Here is a 20,000-nt window from a genome sequence, read left to right as displayed (position 1 = left end):
TCGAAAAGCAGACAAGACTTTCTCCACATACATAAAAAAAGTTAAACTCTACAAGTACTGTATGTGTCGCCACTCCCAAAATATTCATTATACGCCAGTATACCTCAGTATACTTGTCGTGCAGAGCTGTAACATACTCGTTTGTCTCAACCTTACAGAAAAAACATATTTCAGTGTGAAAATTGACGATAACTGCCGACACGTGCCAAGAAAGAAATACTGCTTTGTTGCTAACAGTATATATATATATATATATATATATATATATATATATATATATATATATATATATATATATATATATATATATATATATAAATGATAATAATGATGATACCGCCAGTGTCATCATTATTATCATCATCGGCAGCACTGTCATCATGAAAACCATTTATCATAATCAAAATCAGTCTTAATACGCATATCATCACAGTTTTCGCTGCCATCTTACAGAAATTGACAGTGACGTCATTATTAAACTCGTATCTGTCATCAGTATCGTAACTGATGTAAGAATAGTAACTGACATAATAATAATAATAATAATTAAATTGACATTAATCTCAAATTCACAGAGAATATCATCATTTGTAACAGACATGTGAAGGTCATTTTCAGTGATGAAGGTGAGGATAATGTTGGCAACGAAGGTGAGGATGATGCTGGCAATGAAGGGGAGGATGATAATGGGAAATAAATCTCATAAGATTAATTTTTAAAGGAATGCTAAAACTATAAATAATGATAGTATGAGGATGGTGACGATGATGATAACGATGATGATGACGATGACTATAATGATGATAACAACACTCGTATAAATACACCTTTCAACGCTATCAGTGTATGGACTGAGTGGACTGATAACTCCACCGGGTGGCGTCTTTTATTATCACACTGGCCGATTCCCACCAAGGCAGGGTGGCCCGAAAAAGAAAAACTTTCACCATCATTCACTCCATCACTGTCTTGCCAGAAGGGTGCTTTACACTACAGTTTTTAAACTGCAACATTAACACCCCTCCTTCAGAGTGCAGGCACTGTACTTCCCATCTCCAGGACTCAAGTCCGGCCTGCCGGTTTCCCTGAATCCCTTCATAAATGTTACTTTGCTCACACTCCAACAGCACGTCAAGTATTAAAAACCATTTGTCTCCATTCACTCCTATCAAACACGCTCACGCATGCCTGCTGGAAGTCCAAGCCCCTCGCACACAAAACCTCCTTTACCCCCCTCCCTCCAACCCTTCCTAGGCCGACCCCTACCCCGCCTTACTTCCACTACAGACTGATACACTCTTGAAGTCATTCTGTTTCGCTCCATTCTCTCTACATGTCCGAACCACCTCAACAACCCTTCCTCAGCCCTCTGGACAACAGTTTTGGTAATCCCGCACCTCCTCCTAACTTCCAAACTACGAATTCTCTGCATTATATTCACACCACACATTGCCCTCAGACATGACATCTCCACTGCCTCCAGCCTTCTCCTCGCTGCAACATTCATCACCCACGCTTCACACCCATATAAGAGCGTTGGTAAAACTATACTCTCATACATTCCCCTCTTTGCCTCCAAGGACAAAGTTCTTTGTCTCCACAGACTCCTAAGTGCACCACTCACTCTTTTTCCCTCATCAATTCTATGATTCACCTCATCTTTCATAGACCCATCCGCTGACACGTCCACTCCCAAATATCTGAATACGTTCACCTCCTCCACACTCTCTCCCTCCAATCTGATATTCAATCTTTCATCACCTAATCTTTTTGTTATCCTCATAACCTTACTCTTTCCTGTATTCACCTTTAATTTTCTTCTTTTGCACACCCTACCAAATTCATCCACCAATCTCTGCAACTTCTCTTCAGAATCTCCCAAGAGCACAGTGTCATCAGCAAAGAGCAGCTGTGACAACTCCCACTTTGTGTGTGATTCTTTATCTTTTAACTCCACGCCTCTTGCCAAGACCCTCGCATTTACTTCTCTTACAACCCCATCTATAAATATATTAAACAACCACGGTGACATCACACATCCTTGTCTAAGGCCTACTTTTACTGGGAAAAAATTTCCCTCTTTCCTACATACTCTAACTTGAGCCTCACTATCCTCGTAAAAACTCTTCACTGCTTTCAGTAACCTACCTCCTACACCATACACTTGCAACATCTGCCACATTGCCCCCCTATCCACCCTGTCATACGCCTTTTCCAAATCCATAAATGCCACAAAGACCTCTTTAGCCTTATCTAAATACTGTTCACTTATATGTTTCACTGTAAACACCTGGTCCACACACCCCCTACCTTTCCTAAAGCCTCCTTGTTCATCTGCTATCCTATTCTCCGTCTTACTCTTAATTCTTTCAATTATAACTCTACCATACACTTTACCAGGTACACTCAACAGACTTATCCCCTATAATTTTTGCACTCTCTTTTATCCCCTTTGCCTTTATACAAAGGAACTATGCATGCTCTCTGCCAATCCCTAGGTACCTTACCCTCTTCCATACATTTATTAAATAATTGCACCAACCACTCCAAAACTATATCCCCACCTGCTTTTAACATTTCTATCTTTATCCCATCAATCCCGGCTGCCTTACCCCCTTTCATTTTACCTACTGCCTCACGAACTTCCCCCACACTCACAACTGGCTCTTCCTCACTCCTACAAGATGTTATTCCTCCTTGCCCTATACACGAAATCACAGCTTCCCTATCTTCATCAACATTTAACAATTCCTCAAAATATTCCTTCCATCTTCCCAATACCTCTACCTCTCCATTTAATAACTCTCCTCTCCTATTTTTAACTGACAAATCCATTTGTTCTCTAGGCTTTCTTAACTTGTTAATCTCACTCCAAAACTTTTTCTTATTTTCAACAAAATTTGTTGATAACATCTCACCCACTCTCTCATTTGCTCTCTTTTTACATTGCTTCACCACTCTCTTAACTTCTCTCTTTTTCTCCATATACTCTTCCCTCCTTGCATCACTTCTACTTTGTAAAAACTTCTCATATGCTAACTTTTTCTCCCTTACTACTCTCTTTACATCATCATTCCACCAATCGCTCCTCTTCCCTCCTGCACCCACTTTCCTGTAACCACAAACTTCTGCTGAACACTCTAACACTACATTTTTAAACCTACCCCATACCTCTTCGACCCCATTGCCTATGCTCTCATTAGCCCATCTATCCTCCAATAGCTGTTTATATCTTACCCTAACTGCCTCCTCTTTTAGTTTATAAACCTTCACCTCTCTCTTCCCTGATGCTTCTATTCTCCTTGTATCCCATCTACCTTTTACTCTCAGTGTAGCTACAACTAGAAAGTGATCTGATATATCTGTGGCCCCCTCTATAAACATGTACATCCTGAAGTCTACTCAACAGTCTTTTATCTACCAATACATAATCCAACAAACTACTGTCATTTCGCCCTACATCATATCGTGTATACTTATTTATCCTCTTTTTCTTAAAATATGTATTACCTATAACTAAACCCCTTTCTATACAAAGTTCAATCAAAGGGCTCCCATTATCATTTACACCTGGCACCCCAAACTTACCTACCACACCCTCTCTAAAAGTTTCTCCTACTTTAGCATTCAAGTCCCCTACCACAATTACTCTCTCACTTGGTTCAAAGGCTCCTATACATTCACTTAACATCTCCCAAAATCTCTCTCTCTCCTCTGCATTCCTCTCTTCTCCAGGTGCATACACGCTTATTATGACCCACTTCTCGCATCCAACCTTTACTTTAATCCACATAATTCTTGAATTTACACATTCATATTCTCTTTTCTCCTTCCATAACTGATCATTTAACATTACTGCTACCCCTTCCTTTGCTCTAACTCTCTCAGATACTCCAGATTTAATCCCATTTATTTCCCCCACTGAAACTCTCCTACCCCCTTCAGCTTTGTTTCGCTTAGAGCCAGGACATCCAACTTCTTTTCATGTACCTTGTGGAAATAAATTTATTTATTTATTTATTTATTTGTTTCAAGGCTGACAGAATCATAACATGAAATATCGTTTTTTTATAGACTAATCTGCAGGTGGAGTGGAAGGTCTGAGGTGTTTTCTAATCATTTGTTTACTCACTGCTGAGTTGTTTGCAGTTCTCATGGCTGTTATACGTATTGCATCTCTGCCTAGCTTAATATTATTAGTAGTTTCAGTCTTTTTTAGTGAGTTACAGACTATCCAAAAATTTGATTCTCTTCATCCTCTCCCTGTATAACTGGCTGCGCCACATTTCCAGTAAAAAAATGACATCGGTCTCTGCTGGGTCCCTGGACATGTGGATGTTCAGAGCAACGCGCAGGCGGTCTCTGCTGGGCTGCCAGCTGTTCATGACGTCATTTCATAAAGGGATAGTCCATTCTCGGACTATTTTGCAGTAATCTCTAGACAACTTCGCAACAGTTGGCCCCACCGTTGGTCTAAGTTGATTCATAACAAATTGTATTTTGTCAACCCTTGCTTGGGGTTTCTGGTCTTATCATCTGTTGTGTTTGGGGGACTATACTCTCTCGTATTCGTATCGGACACACAGGTCTCACTCATGGGTATCTCACAGAGAAGTGTTCAGCGCCCACTCTGTGAGAATTGTCAAGTTCCGTTGTCAGTTCACCATCTCTTACTAGACTGTCCTGTCTATTAGCGGGTACGTAAAATTTACCTCCGGCGCAGTCACCGCCCTAACTCACTTGTTTGATCTGACCTCCTCGCTGACAGCCCCACTCTAGAGGCAGACCCCTTTCTGACTTTTTGTCAGCAACTGCTTCAGTACACCAATTTTGATTATATTTTCCCTTCAGCGCTCCCTGCTACCCTTACTGACTCTGCCTCTTACATACTCCTAACCCTCACTGGCCTCGGACCGTCGCATGTTTCATCTCTAGCGACTAGTTCACTGTGCACTTTGTATTCACTTCACAGCCACCCCTTTCACTTCTTTTTCACCACCACAACCTTCCACCCTCCACTACTCTCCTCTGGCAGCATCCTCCACCACTATCACCACCACCACCACCACCACCACCACCACTCCTCCACCAAACCAGCAACAGAAACCTCTCCATTGTTGTCATTAAAGGTTGCCATGGTAATGATTCACTTCAGATGTAAATAAACATTTTTACCCATTTTCTATCCCAGTGTTGAGTTCCTAGTTTTTTGCGCGTGCTTGTGACGTCAAATTTGTGATGACAATAGGAAAACTTTTTAAGTGAAAAGGGTTTTTTTCATTTGTTAAATTTATTGGTAGTTTGATTTTTTGTATGTTTATTGAAGTCTGAGTGCGGGAGCGTGTTTGTAATTACCTACCTGTAATTGACTGTTTGTGAGTGTTGAGCTCTGGTTCTTGGCTTCGCGTTTATACTTTCAACCGACTGACACGAAATATCTCCGTCATGTCTGTTGAAAGCACAGGTGTAAGGCAAGGATTTATTGTGGCAACGTTTCGCTCTGTGTAAAGCTGTATTAAGTCAAATTGCACAGAGTGACTGCCACAATAAGGATTTCTTCTTCGGCTTTTTCTTCAGCACTTATAGTAATACGCTGCTGCTTTGTGTAATGTCTGCTGAAGCCATATATGGAGTTTATTTTCATTCTGCCTTTGACCAGTTCATTCCGTTTTTTTGGAAGAATTATTTTTCGGTTATGCCTGAGGTTCACTGTAGTGTGTAATGTCTAACCACGCCCCCTTGTAATATCTAACCACGGCCCTTGTGATGTCTAACCACGCCTCTTGTGATGTCTAACCACGCCCCCTTGTAATGTCTAACCACGCCCCAGGAGAAGGGGTTACTAGCCCCTTGCTCCCAGCATTTTAGTCGCCTCTTACGACACGCATAGCTTACGGAGGAAAGATTTTTTTCCGCTTCCCCATGGAGAAAACATATTATATATACATACACACACACACACACACACACACACACACATATATATATATATATATATATATATATATATATATATATATATATATATATATATATATATATATATATGTATATATATATATATATATATATATATATATATATATATATATATATATATATATATATATATATATATATATATATATATATATATATATATATATATATATATTATGCAATAAGATCACAGTAAACAGGTGATTTCAAAATATGCAAAACAACCACTCTGAAAGAATCATAGTTCCTTGATAATGTGAGTAGTCACGAAAGCGCTTGGAATTTCTCTATTCTTTCAGAGTGGTTGTTTTGCATATATATATATATATATATATATATATATATATATATATATATATATATATATATATATATATATATATATATATATATATATATATATATATACATATATATATAATTATTATTATTATTATTATTATCATAGTCATGAAAGAGCGGAAAAACCTGAAGGGTCATACAGCGCCCAGAGAACTGAAAGCAATTAGGTTTGATCCAAGGAAGGGTAGAACTGTTCCAGTTTCCTGGATCAGGAGCAGGTTGTCAGGAATATTTTTGTAATAAAACGTGAAATCTGAACGTAGGAATTACACCTTACGAAATAAAACAGGATTAAAATAAATAAAAATGAACTCGAAAAAACAAACATGTTTCAAAAATATTTTGAAATCCAGAAATAATCTTCCATTTTTTGTTAATGGTTAATGTGGTAAATCTAGCTTTTACACATGAAAGATTATGTGTACTCATCTAATTGTGGATGCAGGGGTCGAGACTCAGCTCCTGGCCCCGCCTCTTCACTGATTGCTACTGGATCCTCTCTCTCTCTGCTTCCTGAGCTTTGTCATACCTCTTCTTAAAACTATGTATGGTTCCTGCCTCCACTACTTCACTTGCTAGGCTATTCCACTTGCTGACAACTCTATGACTGAAGAAATACTTCCTAACGTCCCTGTGACTCGTCTGAGTCTTCAGCTTCCAGTTGTGACCCCTTGTCCCTGTGTCCCCTCTCTGGAACATCCTATCTCTGTCCACCTTGTCTATTCCCTGCAGTATCTTGTATGTCGTTATCATGTCTCCCCTGACCCTTCTGTCCTCCAGTGTCGTCAGTCCGATTTCCCTCAACCTTTCCTCGTACGACATTCCCCTGAGCTCTGGGACTAGCCTTGTTGCAAACCTTTGTACTTTCTCTAACTTCTTGACGTGCTTAACCAGGTGTGGGTTCCAGACTGGTGCTGCATACTCCAGTATGGGCCTAACATACACAGTGTACAGTGTCTTGAACGATTCCTTATTAAGGTATCGGAACGCTATTCTCAGGTTTGCCAGGCGCCCGTATGCTGCAGCGGTTATTTGGTTGATGTGTGCCTCCGGTGATGTGCTCGGTGTTATGGTCACCCCAAGGTCTTTCTCCCTGAGTGAGGTCTGTAGTCTTTGTCCACCTAGCCTATACTCTGTCTGCGGTCTTCTTTGCCCCTCCCCAATCTTCATGACTTTGCATTTGGCTGGATTGAATTCGAGAAGCCAGTTGCTGGACCACATGTCCAGCCTGTCCAGGTCTCTTTGCAGTGCTGCCTCATCCTCGTCCGATTTAATTCTTCTCATCAACTTCACGTCATCTGCGAACAGGGACACTTCAGAGTCTATTCCTTCCATCATGTCGTTCACATATATCAAAAATAGCACTGGTCCTAGAACTGACCCCTGTGGGACCCCGCTCGTAACAGGCGCCCACTGTGATACCTCTTCACGTACCATGACTCGTTGCTGCCTCCCTGTCAGGTATTCCCTTATCCATTGCAGTGCCCTCCCTTTTACGTGCGCCTGATCCTCCAGCTTCTGCACTAATCTCTTGTGGGGAACTGTGTCAAAGGCCTTCCTGCAGTCTAAGAAAACGCAATCTACCCACCCCTCTCTCTCGTGTCTTACTTCTGTTACCTTGTCATAAAACTCCAGGAGGTTTGTGATACAAGATTTGCCTTGTGTGTGTGTGTGTGTGTGTGTGTGTGTGTGTGTGTGTGTGTGTGTGTGTGTGTGTGTGTGTGTGTGTGTGTGTGTGTGTGTGTGTGTGTGTGTGTGTGTGTGTGTGTATGTGTGTGTGTGTGTGTGTGTATGTGTGTGTGTGTTTGAGGGGGTCGAGCCCCCTAACCAGGTACCGTCAAAATCTCTTATTTTGTATATTGTTTCTCTACACTCATACCTGTATGTGTTATGTATTAATACCCGAACTTTCCGTATTATGAATATTGTGTATTTATTCCTATACCTGCCAGCACCACGCCTCTAAATGCAGCTTTACGGGTTTCTGTTCTCTTGGGTTATATCATACCTATGATGCCTATCATTCCTGTTAAATCCGTCATACTTATCCTGTTTATCATTCCTGTTATATCTATCACACCTATCATTCGTCTCATAAATACATAAAATACCTATCATTCCTATTTGTCGCAATAAAAATTTGTTCCGAACCTATTTGCTTTCTTCATGAATTATCATGTTCAAAACTGTGTTGTCCGTCAAATAGAATTTGGAACTGATTCAACGAGTTTTGACTTGAGAATAATCCTCTTAACACAATTATCTGATTTAAAAACATGTTGGCAGTCGCCAAAATCTATAATGTGGTCAAAATCAGGTACATGACAGAATATAACTCAGTTTCTTTTTTCTCTCCCCATGTTCTGAAATCTCTTTTGTGTTCACTCACACACGTTTAATCAGAATTCTTCATTTTTCACTTACTTTTTTTTGGACATCGGTTGCAAGAGGGGAAAATATACACCCTTTGTTAACGGCGACGTAAGGGTTAATTTTGGCCTGTTATTGGGTTGATAACTTCATCGTATTTCTACCGCATCTTTATTGCATTGTATCTTTATGTGTCTTTATTGTATCTGTGGACATTTAATGTCCACTTCTCCAAGAATCCGTAAATTAGGAGAGAAGACCAGTGACGACGTTTCGGTAAGTCCTGGTCCTTTACCTGAGTGCAAGTTTCTGATGAATCGTTTCACTACACTGTGAGCGTTTTATTTCTAAAACCCATTCACTGACATAAGTGTTTTATTTCTTTGAGATTTTCAGTGCAAAATCTCTAGACACACTTGCGTCCAATAGTAACTCAACAAACAGCTACTGTACAAATAATCACTCCAGAAAATGTCAGAGGATTTTGCCTTCGAAGCCCACAACAATGTATGTACCGCATCTGCAAGGAAAATGCGGATGGCTATTGTGAACCTTCAAAGCTGGGGACGCCAAGCCCATGATGATTCTCTTCAAATTGCTTGTTCTCTCTAAGCTGGAATACAGCTGTACACTAATTTCCCCCTTCAAGGCAGGCGAAATTGCTGACCTGGAGAGTGTACAAAGAACTTTCACGGCACACATAAGTACTACGATAAGGCACCTAAATTACTGGGAACTGTTAAGTCCCTTGATTTGTATTCCGTGGAGCACAGGCGAGAGAGATACATATAATGCAGATAATATACACTTCGGAAATCCTAGAGGGATTAGTACCAAACCTGCACACGAAAATCACTCCCTATGAAAGCAAAAGACTCGGCAGGAGATGTAACATTTCCCCAATAAAAAGCAGGGGCGCCACGGGTACACTGAGAGACAGCACAGTAAGTGTCAAGGGCCCAAGATTGTTCAACTGCCTCCCAGCATACATAAAAGGGATTACCAATAGACCCCTGGCTGTCTTCAAGAAGGCACTGGACAGGCGCCTAAAGTCAGTACCTGACCAGCCGGGCTGTGGTTCGTACGTCAGTTTGAATGCGGCCAGCAGTAACAGCCTGGTTGATCAGGCCTGATCCAGCACGAGGCCTGGTCTCAGACCGAGCCGCGGGGGCGTTGACCCCCGATACCCTCTCCAGGTATACTCCAAGTATACATTCATGTTAGGTTTGGTTAGGTAAGATTTGCCAGGAAACAGGACGAGTGTTTCCTGACGCGGGTTTTAGTCATATGATGACCCGCCGCAGGAGCTCTTGGTCATCTGACCGAGGCCTTCTGCTGACTTACGAGTCCACCCTTTTAAAAATTATGGTTATGATTATAACCATTTCTAGCATTCATGCCTTAGTCTCTCATGAGAAACTCTATCAATAAGCTTTTTTTTTTTAACTCAAGAACTACTTTCTTTCTGTCTAATACGGTTCTGTAAAAGAAGGAAATTAAAAGTGAATATAGGAAGGAGTAAGGTGATGAGGATAAAAAAAACTTAGGTAACGAAAGACTGGATATCAGATTGGAGGGAGAGAGTATGGAGGAGGTGAATGTTTTTAGATATTTAGGAGTGGACGTGTCAGCAGATGGGTCAATGAAAGATGAGGTGAATCATAGAATTGACGAGGGAAAAAGGGTGAGTGGTGCACTGAGGAGTCTGTGGAGACAAAGAACCTTATCCGTGGAAGCAAAGAGGGGAATGTATGAAAGTATAGTTATACAAACGCTCTTATATGGGTACAAAGCATGGGTGGTGAATGTTGCAACAAGGAGAAGGCTGGAGGCAGTGGATATGCCATGTCTGAGGGCAATGTGTTGTGTGAATATAATGCAGAGAATCAGTAGTTTGGAGATTAGGACGAAGTGCGGGATTACCAAAACTATTATCCAAAGGGTTGAGGAGGGGTTGTTGAGGTGGTTCGGACATGTAGAGAGAATGGAACAAAATATAATGAGTGTATAAACCTGTAGTGGAGGGAAGGCGGGGTAGGGGTCGGCCTTTTCTAGGCCGACCCCTACCCCGACCCTGGCCATCTAAAGTCGATCTGATTGTTATTTAGTAATGTATTGCCCACTAAAATTTCGATCAGTTTTTATCTTATGGCATTTTCTAACGTTTTGGGAACGACAGTTTTCACACCTGTGTGTGTGTGTGACTCACGAATACCAGAGTACAACCATACTTAAATAATAACCTCCCATACATACCGTAAGCGAGAGAGAGAGAGAGAGAGAGAGAGAGAGAGAGAGAGAGAGAGAGAGAGAGAGAGAGAGAGAGAGAGAGAGAGAGAGAGAGAGAGAGAGAGAGAGAGAGAGAGAGAGAGAGAGAGAGAAACACACACCTGTAGCCAGAATAATAGAACATAACATGTTTTCAGTCAGATTTCCCCACTAGGTGAAGCAGAACAGCTGGTTGGGCAAAGCTTGGAAGCTTAGTGAACAGACCGGCTTTGTGGTGCTCTCCTGGGAGGCTTGGAGAACACTGGCCATTTTGTGGTATATATTTATTTATACATATACTTCTTTTTTTGTATTGGTTTATACATCGTGATTTTTTACGCGGAATTTGCCAGCTTGGCTTATTCGGCAAGAATTGTTTTGCCAGTTAAGCCGAGCTTGTGTTCATATTTTTAGAAATTCCGTGAAAATCTACTCGTAGCGAAATTTATGCATTGAATTGAGAGAATTGACAGAAAAATGTACATAGCGAGGCTTTGGCGCGTCTTGTTTGTATTAAAAGAATATTAGGCTGTATCAGGCTACTTCTTATGACTGTATGTTAATGATGAGTGAAATAAGATTATCCTGCACTGCATCAATACTACTACTACTACTACTACTACTACTACTACTACTACTACTACTACTACTACTACTACTACTACTACTATTACTACTACTGCTACTACTACTACTACTACTACTACTACTACTACTACTACTAATAATAATAATAATAATAATAATAATAATAATAACAATAATAATAATAAAAATGATGACAATAATAATAATAGTAATAATAATAATAATAATAATAATAATAATAATAATAATAATGAAAATACTACTACTACTACTAATAATAATAATAAAGACAACTCATCAGTACAACCTCTCACCCTAATTGGTTAATTATTATCACTGGCAATTATTCCCTGTATAGACGTGGGTCCTCAAAAACTATATGACAATTAACTGCACTCATCTTTGGTTGATTCTAGAAGGAATGCAAGATAAAGGTGACGCACTCCGGGTGCGCCACAGGATTGAAAAAAGTACATACAAAATCGAATAGCTGGTGGAAAGGCGTTCATAGTACGCACTATTCAATTCTGGATGCTTCCTCTCCATCGTATTTGCCAAAAAATCAGAGCTTTAAATGAGAACTAACTAGTACTTAAGCTTATTAATAATAACTATAATTTTTAAAAGGGCGAACCGGTGAGCTAGTGGAAAGGCTTCGGACAGATGCACAAAAGCTACAGCTGCGGGTCATCATATGACTATGACCCACGTCAGGAAACACTTGTCCTGTTTCCTGACAAACCTTACCTAACCTAACCTAACCTAACCTAACTTAACCTAACCTAACTAGTACTTTTAGTACACTAGCACTTATTTTGATTTCTCTGCTATTTTATAATCGAGAACTCAATTTCGGCTTCGTACAGATACCTTCCTCAGCAATCAAAGGCAGGGATACACATCCCTCATAAATTATTATTATTATGGGAAGCGCTAAATCCGTAGGGATTATACGGCGCCTGTTTGGAAGGGAGATGGCAGGCATACAGGCTTAATTCGGGGAATTGGTGCACAGATCTAATTCCCTAGATCAAGAGCCTCCTCACCAGCATCAAAGAACCTCCGAGGGGTATCCCTCCTGTAATCTATCGTAAAATTTCCGTCAGTATGTAATTGTTTTTTATTACAATAAGTCTCTGACATTCTACTTGTCACTATTTCAAGTTAGATTTGCTATACCAGTAGGAAGGCTTGACGGCTTGACGGCTTGACGGCTTGACGGCTTGACGGCTTGACGGCTTGACGGCTTGACGGCTTGACGGCTTGACGGCTTGACGGCTTGACGGCTTGACGGCTTGACGGCTTGACGGCGCTCACACTGATTTTGACCGAGGAAGAAATTACACCAAAGAGGTAGTTAAGTATTTATTTTTATATAAAAAATGCTATTGTTACAGATATACCTTGGCATATATGTACCTGGTATATCTGGTATATCTGTATGTAAAATGCAACAGATATACCTTGGTATATCTGTTGCATTTCGGAGAGTCATTAGACCATGGAGGGTCATGGCAAGACAGCTGTTGAATGAATGATGGTAAATATATTGCTGGGAGACGGCTACCTGAAGGTTGTTCCAGGGTGTCAACGCCCCCGCAGCCGGTGTTTTAAAAAAAAACCCTCAATAAATGATAACTGCAACTTTTAGTTAACTTTCCTTTACATATTTTTTTTAGTCTATTCCTATACACCTTAATATGCGATATATAAAAACTTTGGGAGGACCTGCAGTCTATATTTATTCAACATCTCAAATTAATGTTAAAAATCCTTATCCTATTTGTTGGGTATATGTTCTCTCTAGGCTGGAATACTGCTGTACACTAAGACCTCCATTCAAAGCAGATGAAATCACAGATCTAGAGAATGTACAGAGAACCTTTACTGCACGTGTAGGTTCCGTCAAACACTTTAATTACTGGGAACGCTTGGAATTGCTTGACCTGTACTCACTGGAGCACAGACGAGAGAGATACATCATAATATACACCTGTAAAATGCTAGAGCGACTGTTTGCAAATCTGCAAAATCAATCCCTACGAATGCAAAAGACTGAGAAAACGATGCAATATTCCCCCAGTGAAAAGTATAGGCGCCATTAGTACATTAAGAGAAAACACAGTAAGTGTCCGGGGCCCAAGACTGCTCAACAGCCTCTCACCAGGCATAAGGGAAATTACCACTAGACCTCTGGCTGCCTTCAAGAGTGAGCTGGACAGATAACTAAAGTCAGTACCCGATCAGCTGGGCTGTGGTTCGTACGTTGGATTACGTGCGGCCAGCAGTAACACTCTTGTTGATCAGGCCCTGAGCTATCAGGAGCCCTGTTCAAGGACTGGGCCGCGGGGGCGTTGACCTCCGGAACACCGTCCAGGTAGACTCCAGGTACGTAGTAAGCAGCATTTTTGGACGCGTAGACGTTTTTCTTTAATATTACTCGATTAAACTTAATATATAAATATATATTCACATATAACCCGTACTTAAGAGGTGAATCTTTTGACTAGGATTCGGTCTGTACAAGACCATTGTCAAATCACAACTGAGGAAAGAAAAGGAAAGGCCAAAAGACAGGTCTGGAGGCGGGGAGAGGGGGAAGAGGAGAGTAGTAGTAGTAGTAGCAGCAGTAGTAGTACCAGAAGAAGCAGCAGCAACAATAGTAGTATTAGTAGTAGTGGTAGCAGTAGTAGTAGTAGTAGTAGTAGTAGTAGCAGTAGCAGTAGAAGTAGTTGTGGTAGTAGTAATAGTAGTAGTAGCAGTAGTAGTAGTAGTAGTAGTAGTAGTAGTAGTAGCAGTAGCAGTAGTAGTAGTAGTAGTAGTAGCAGTAGCAGCACTAGTAGTAGCAGTAGTAGTAGTAGCAGTAGCAGCAGTATTAGTAGTAGTAGTAGTAGTAGTAGTACTGGCAGCGGCAGTGGAGAAATTACCAGCAGCAGCAGTAGTGGAAGAAACGGTAATAAGTATTGCATTAGATATACTGGGAAAATGACCAGCAATACCGGTATCTCTCTCAAGTACTTTAATACGATCGAAAGCCGTCTGTGACAACCCAGATACCTTTAGTTGCCCAGTTGTGACAGAATACCTCTTTTGGCCGCACTTAAGGGGTCGTTTACCTCATTCGCCCGCCCTTATAGGTTCAAAAACCTTAGTTCACCACATAAATGCGACTGAATGCCTCCTCTAGTCGCTCTAATGAGATCGAATAAATTTTTCAGCCTCTGTTAACATGATCGAATACTTCAATTTATTGTAAAAGTGCAACTGAACCATTTTGATTTCTTATTTTTACCATTAAAGTAATATTAATATATATATTATATATATATATATATATATATATATATATATATATATATATATATATATATATATATATATATATATATATATATATATATATATATATATATATATATATATATATATATATATATATATATATATATATATATATATATATATATATATATATATATATATATATATATATATGTCGTGCCATATATATATATATATATATATATATATATATATATATATATATATATATATATATATATATATATATATATATATATATATATATATATATATATATATATAATAGGCAGAACTTGCGATCTTGGCTTAAATAGCAACGCTCATCTTGCCATATAGGACAAGCGAAAATTTGTGTATGGAATAATTTCGCCAAAATCATTCTGAACCTAACGAAAAAAATATATTTCACTGTGTTTGTTTAGTATTAAATTATTGTAAACAAATCTAAAATGTATTTAGATGGGTTAGGCTAAAATAAATTGTTCTTGTTATAATAAGGTTAGGTAAGTTTTCTAAGATGCTTTTGGTGCAAAATTATAAATTTTTACATCAACGTTAATGAAAAAAATATATCTTTAAACGTGCGAGATAAAATTTCAGAAAGGACTTAATTTTAAATGAGTTCTTGCTAATTGACCAGTTTTACGTATTCGGTACGACATATATATATATATATATATATATATATATATATATATATATATATATATATATATATATATATATATATATATATATATATATATATATATATATATATATATATATATGCAATAAGATCACAGTAAACAGGTGATTTCAGAATATGCAAAACAACCACTCTGAAAGAATAGAGAAATTCCATGCGTGTTCGTGACTACTCACATTATCAAGGAACTATGAAAGTAAAGCATCCAAGGAAGCTATATAAGGGGTCTGGCCAGCACCTCACTATCAGATCCCACAACGGTTAAACACGTGACTTTAAAAATTATTATTTTCCAGTGTATTATTAAATTCTTCCCAAATTTTATTAATTATAAATGGATCTAATTTATATAAACCAAAGGAAATATTAATATTATTGTCAAAACTGCTTTTTATGAATATAATTGAATATAATTGAATCTTGTTTCATAAAAAGCAATTTTGACAGTAATATGAATATTTCCTTTGGTTTATATAAATTAGATCCATTTATAATTAATAGAATTTGGGAAGAATTTAATAATACACTGGACAAATAATAATTTTAAAATTTTCTTGGGTAGAATAGTTTGTGGGTGAGTTGTGCAAAGGACCTATCCAAGTTGGGTCGGCGCGCGTCGGGTGTTTAACCGTTGTGGGATCTGATAGTGAGGTGCTCTGGCCAGACCCCTTATATAGCTTCCTTGGATGCTTTACTGGTTTCCCTTCAAAACGAATAAATCTTTCGTCTTTTACTTTACTTTCATAGTTCCTTGATAATGTGAGTAGTCACGAAAGCGCTTGGAATTTCTCTATTCTTTCAGAGTGGTTGTTTTGCATATATATATATATATATATATATATATATATATATATATATATATATATATATATATATATATATATATATATGTATATATATATATATATATATATATATATATATATATATATATATATATATATATATATATATATATATATATATATATATATATATATATATATATATATATATATATATATATATATATATATATATATATATAGTTGTAGATGAAGAACAGGAGGAGAATGAGGTAATCAGTCCCTCAACCTTGAGTCGATGTGGTCAGTCCATCAATCTTGAATTCAAGATTGATGGACTGACCACATCGACTCAAGGTTGAGGGACTGATTACCTCATTCTCCTCCTGTTCTTCAAGATTCTCCTTTGTATGGACTGATGAAGCCACTGTGTGGCGAAACGTTTCCTCAATAAAGATACCCAAGAGTTGCACATGTGCCTAATTTATCTAATTTATATATATATATATATATATATATATATATATATATATATATATATATATATATATATATATATATATATATATATATATATATATACACACACACTCTGGCACCTCTACCAGAGAGAGGCTGTGGGCATCCCGCTCTGTGATTTTGGCACATTATCGTCCAATCAAGAACACCTACCAGGATTATCATCAAGAGGCTGGTGTGTGAATATTTGCTGGTCGTGTTGGAAAGGGCCAGAAGACTCCGCATTTCGTCTATTCCGTCAGAATCAAGAAAAGTTCTGTGTATGTGAATTCAGTGAGGGAACATAACGGTCACCTATGGGTAGGAGAGGTCGGTGAGGGGAGGCCTAATGGAGGAGAAGGAGGCGGAGGTTGAGGGGTAAAACTGTCCCCCCCCCTTCCCCAAACAGGCGCGCATACACCGTGTGCTCGTGTTACAACAATGGAGTGTTTGTTCACCGTGTGTATAGTGTATATAGTCTATAGTGTACAGTGCATAGTATGTGCATGGTATGCTCATAGCATGTGAAGTGTATAGCGGTGTGTCGTTGATAGTGGGGGCTGTGCACAGAGCATAGTGGTGTATAGTAACATGTGCACAGAGCATTGTGGTGTATAGTGACTTGTCCTGGGAGGGAATGAGTGCCCTACTCCGCCTCAGCACACATCTTTCACTCCTCCCTTTCTTCCACCGCCCACCACAAGGACTGGACACCACTCTCCTCCCCCCCACCTCCACCATGAACCACATGCGGTATGTGCCATGCGCCATTTTCCCTTCAGCCTGGGCTTACCACACAGTTTGAGGTATGGCAGACGATGAAGCCAGCCAGCCACAAAGCCAGGGAAACAATGCACCCAACAATGAAAGAAGAGGCACATGTCAGGTGTGTGGAGAGTTTCGAGCACGCAACAGGGACGGCCGCATTCGTGCACACAATGGGAGTGCAGGATCACATATACCCCCAGCAGAGAGCAGCCCACAGCCTCCACAGGCAGATGACAATTCCAATGGCAACCTCGTCACTTGCGATAACCTTCTGTTGGCATTCAAATCGACTGCTAGCAGTACACTATCCCACATCCCTAAAGCGGCTCGCCCATATGCAGCAGGGAAATTCACAGACCTTCTTAAGCGGGTGAATGGAGGCTCCACTAACTTAGAAGCCCGAGGCACCATCCAAGCATGGCGCAACCTACTCTTGTTCGGCAATGTCTGTCTTGCAGTTCCTGAAAGACGAGGCAAACTGCTAACCACGTCAGTTATCAAGGCAGTGCGCAACTACCCAAGAATGGATAACTGTGTCCCTCTGCCCCATCATCGCAGGAATCAAAGAGGTAGACCCAAGAAAAGTCTCACTGAAAACGAGAAAATTTGTGCACAGGTTAGCAAAAAAATTGAAGAAGGTAACACAGTGGGAGCAATAAGAATAATTACAAGTGACGACACTGTAGCCCCCAAGGATGAGACCACGGCCCAAGCACTAAGAGACAAGCATCCAACCAGGGACACCATAGCCATCAACGACAACCCTGAGGAAGACCCCATCACTGAACAATTAATTTTGCCAGAATCGGAAGTCTATAAGGCGATCGTGTCATCTCCAACAGGATCTGCAAGAGGTTACACTGGAATTCGACCTCAGCACCTCAAAGAGATGGTAAATCCAGTACTCGGTGAATCTGCATCAATTCTTCTCACCGAGTTAACAACTTTCGTCAACAATTGCCTGGCTGGGCGAATCCCAGAAGAAATTAAACCTTTCTTTTTTGGAGCCTCACTATGTGCTTTGAAGAAGAGGGATGGGGGAATCAGACCCATTGCAGTTGGAAACACTCTTCGCCGTCTCGTTGCCAAAGCAGCAGTGAGAAACATTCGCCTAGAAGCTGCCACTTTACTCCAGCCACACCAACTGGGCTTTGGGGTCTCTCAAGGCAGTGAAACTGCAGCTCATGTGGCAAGGGCCTACATCAGGGACCTACCAGAAGACAAGGCCATAGTCAAACTAGATTTTAGAAATGCCTTTAATATGGTGAAGAGAGATGCTGTTTTGCCAGCTGCTCGAGTTCGGTTCCCCAGTCTCTTTCCCTTCATTTCAGCCGGCTACAGCAAACCCTCAATTCTTTTGTTTGGAGAACATGAAATTCAATCATCAGAGGGTGTTCAGCAGGGTAACCCACTCGCTCCACTTCTCTTCTGCTTGGCAGTAAGAGAACTAACTTCCAGCCTACGCAGTGAGCTCAATATCTGGTACCTGGATGACGGCACTCTGGCAGGTACTGAAGAGTCCCTCGTGGGGGACCTACAACTGGTGAAAACACAGGGAGAAGACTTGGGACTCATCCTCAATCCCTCCAAGTGTGAAATCATCACAGCGAACCAAGAAATAATCAGTGCTGTGCGAAGAATCCTCCTAGAAGTCTCAACTACAACTCCGTACAACAGTACCCTCTTGGGGGCACCGCTGGGTCACCAGGCCATCGATACTGTCCTCAGGGACAAATTGAATGACCTGATGAGAATGGAGGAGAGAATAAGCGATCTTGATGCCCATGATGCTCTGTATCTCCTCACAAGGTGTCTTACTATGCCAAGACTCACTTACTTCTTGAGGTGTGCACCCTCTTTTGACAACCCAACACTCGATGAAAATGACGCATACCTGAGATCAACTTTTACGAAGGCACTGAACCTGTCACTAGAGGATGAGCAATGGGATCAGGCAACCCTCCCAGTGCGACTGGGAGGTATAGGGGTGCATAAAGCAACGCATGTTGCTTTACCTGCTTTTCTGTCTTCGTGTTTGGCTTCCAGTGCATTAGTCAAGAAGATAGTGCCCGAACTCTTGAGAGACTTGGTAGGAGCTCAAGACCCCAGGTTTACTGAAGCAGCGATTCGGTGGGACACCCTTACAGATTCCTCCAGTAGACCAGCTCCTCCCAAAGAACACAAACAGTCCCACTGGGACAAACCGATCATGGAAAAAATCGCCAACACAATGCTTTCCAATGCCTCAGGAAAGGACAAAGCTCGTCTCCTGGCAGTGAAGGCACCACACTCAGGAGATTTCCTGCTAGCTGTTCCCAGTTCCTCCTTGGCACTCGACTAGACCCACAGGCCATTCGGATTGGTGTTGCTCTTCGCCTAGCCGCCCCCAT

This window comes from Cherax quadricarinatus, chromosome 40 (genome assembly GCF_038502225.1).
Source record: "Cherax quadricarinatus isolate ZL_2023a chromosome 40, ASM3850222v1, whole genome shotgun sequence".
NCBI lineage: Eukaryota > Metazoa > Arthropoda > Malacostraca > Decapoda > Parastacidae > Cherax > Cherax quadricarinatus.
This window is presented reverse-complemented; position numbering follows the sequence as displayed.